This window comes from Rutidosis leptorrhynchoides, chromosome 1, assembly GCF_046630445.1.
Source record: "Rutidosis leptorrhynchoides isolate AG116_Rl617_1_P2 chromosome 1, CSIRO_AGI_Rlap_v1, whole genome shotgun sequence".
NCBI lineage: Eukaryota > Viridiplantae > Streptophyta > Magnoliopsida > Asterales > Asteraceae > Rutidosis > Rutidosis leptorrhynchoides.
This window is the reverse complement of record NC_092333.1, coordinates 181,738,154-181,741,168: the sequence shown is the minus strand read 5'-3', so window position 1 is coordinate 181,741,168 and position 3,015 is coordinate 181,738,154.

The following is a 3,015-nucleotide window of genomic DNA, read 5'->3' as shown; positions in this document are numbered from 1 at the left end:
AAGTCCACCCACCTGATACAGCAAAGTTTGGTTTTTTCTTTTCTTTTTCTGTTATCAATCGACACTTGAACTCTACTCCTTTATCATTCACTAAAATAACTTTCATCCCAGCTTTTAGGTGTGGCACCATCACAAACTCATTCGGTAGCTGCTATATGAGAAAAATTAAGGATTACAAACTTGGCGATTCTATATGTATAATAGTTTATTGATAAATGAAAAAATTGAATCAACTAACTTACCCATGTTTTTCCACATTGTACCGTCACTGTAACGCTAATTTCATCATCAGACAAGTCGTCATCAGATGAATCACTATCTTCAAGGTTTGCTATGTTACCTATAAAACCATAATAACTGTCATCAGAATCTGATGACAGTTCAATTACTTCAATACTCTCTTATTTTGTCTGCAACTGCTTATTGTTTGCAACACACTTAGTTGAATTAGATGCCATTGAAAAACAACCTGTTTAGTGGCAAAAAAGAATTCATAATGAACATTGGTGTCTATACATAATTAAATAACAATCAGCTGATTATAAACGATAAACATTTCCCCAAATATGTCAAAAATGAACCCTAAATGAACCCTAAATTAGTTTACGATTATATCAGTAACAACAATTTTGAACTGAAGTGTAAAAAGTAATAAAATTACCTGATATTATAGGTGATTTTATAAGGTGAATTCACTAGATGTAAGTACATTGAGGAGAAGCAGATGAGAAAATGGAGCAAATGAAGTGTGTCTGAAACTTGAATGTCAATCTTGGCAAGATACAGAATAAAAGTCATTTTTGTACACATACAGACATAAAGTGTTAGATACAGATTAAGGTGATGGTGAATTTACAAGATATCATAGGAAATTTTACAAAGAATATATTGTGTTAGTAAATATAATTAGTTACATAACATCAAAAATATAGATTACATGTTAAGTGTATAGATTCAAAATTAATTTTATGGGTTATGATCAGGTTGTTTCAATCTGCAACCCAGGTTGGGTTCAATCTGCAAGCAGGTTGGGTTTAATCTGTAAGCAGATTGGGTTCAATCTGCAAGCAGGTTGGGTTTAATCTTCAACCAGGTTGGGTTCAATCTTCAACCAGGTTGGGTTCAATCACAACAATAGTAAACTGAATGATTATACAGACTGAAGGTGTTAGATACAGATTGAGGTGAAGGTGAATTTACCATATTTTTTAAGTTGAATTCACTAGATGTAAGTACATTAAGGAGAAGCAGATGAGAAAATGGAGCAAATGAAGTGTGTCTGAAACTTGAATGTCAATCTTGGCAAGATACAGACTAAAAGTCATTTTTGTACACATACAGACATAAAGTGTTAGATACAGATTAAGGTGAAGGTGAATTTACAAAGATATCATAGGTGATTTTACAAAGAATATATTGTGTTAGTAAATATAATTAGTTACATAACATCAAGAATATAGATTACATGTTAAGTGTACAGATTCAAAATTAATTTTATGGGTTGTGAGCAGGTTGTTTAAAATCTGCAACCCAGGTTAGGTTCAATCTGCAACTAGGATGAGTTCAATCTGCAAGCAGATTGGGTTCAATCTGCAACCAGGTTGGGTCAATCTGCAAGCAGGTTGGGTCAATCTTCAATCTGCAAGCAGGTTGGGTTCAATCTGCAAGCAGATTGGGTTCAATCTTCAACCAGGTTGGGTTAAATCACAACAATAGTAAAAAAGAATGCATAATGAACATTGGTGTCTATACATAATTAATTAACAATCAGCTGCTTATAAACGATAAACATTTCCCCAAATATGTCAAAAATGAACCCTAAATGAACCCTAAATTAGTTTAATATTATATCAGTAACAACATTCTTGAACTGAAGTGTAAAAAGTAATAAAATTCCTCTTATGTTTATAATCACTAAATGAACTCTAAAATTAGTTTACAAGCATTATATTAGTAAAGCATCACAAAAGAACCCTAAATTTCAAAATACAAACTTTATACTACAGTTGTGGAAATTTCAAACAACACTTTGCACATAAACAAAATAAACAATTAACAAATAAAAATCAATAACGACCTTGTAAAATCGAACTTACCTGAATCGAAGATGGACTTTGTAATCAATTGGAATAGTTTTCACTGAAATTGATGAAGTTTTTTATAAATGTAAAGTGCTTTGTTCACTGTAAACTAACCTAAATATTGCTTGATAAAAGACACTTACCTGATTTCGTCGTGGAAGCTTGGAAGGCAATGCGTGGAGTTGACAAGCTTTTGGAATCAAAGAGATATGGCAGGTGAAGGTGTAAATGTGTGGGGGTGAGTAGATATTTTTTGTCAAATATATATAAAAAATTGTGTGAACTTGGGCCATTTTTGGGTGATTTTGAAACTAAATTTGTGTTCCATGGGCCACAATATGTAATTGGACTATAAAGGATTATTTAATATGGGCCATGATTTTTGCATGACTGTTATTTAGTTGCTCACAATAAACATAACCATAAACTTAATTTTGAAGCTATACAACTCAAATTGGTTTGTTGATGTTTTGTAACTAATTATATGTTTTTTTGGTGAATTCACATTGTAAAATCACCTATGATATCTAGTAAATTCACCATCACCTCAATCTGTATCTAACACTTCAGTCTGTATGTGTACAAAAATGACTTTTAGTCTGTATCTTGCAAAAATACTAGAATAGCTTAGCGTTGAGCGATTGGTTGGTACCTATTAAAATTTTACCTTTATCTTCTAAGTCCAGTACATCTATTAAACATTAATAAATTGTATACAAATTTAAAGAAATTTAAAAAACATTCATTCGTATGACATAATTCAGCCTTGATACTAGGAACGGTTGGATAGCCTGCAAAAATATATATATATATATATATATATATATATATATATATATATATATATATATATATATATATATATATATATATATATATATATATATATATTTACAGTCTAGCAAAATTGTAGATATACGAAATTAAAAAAAAT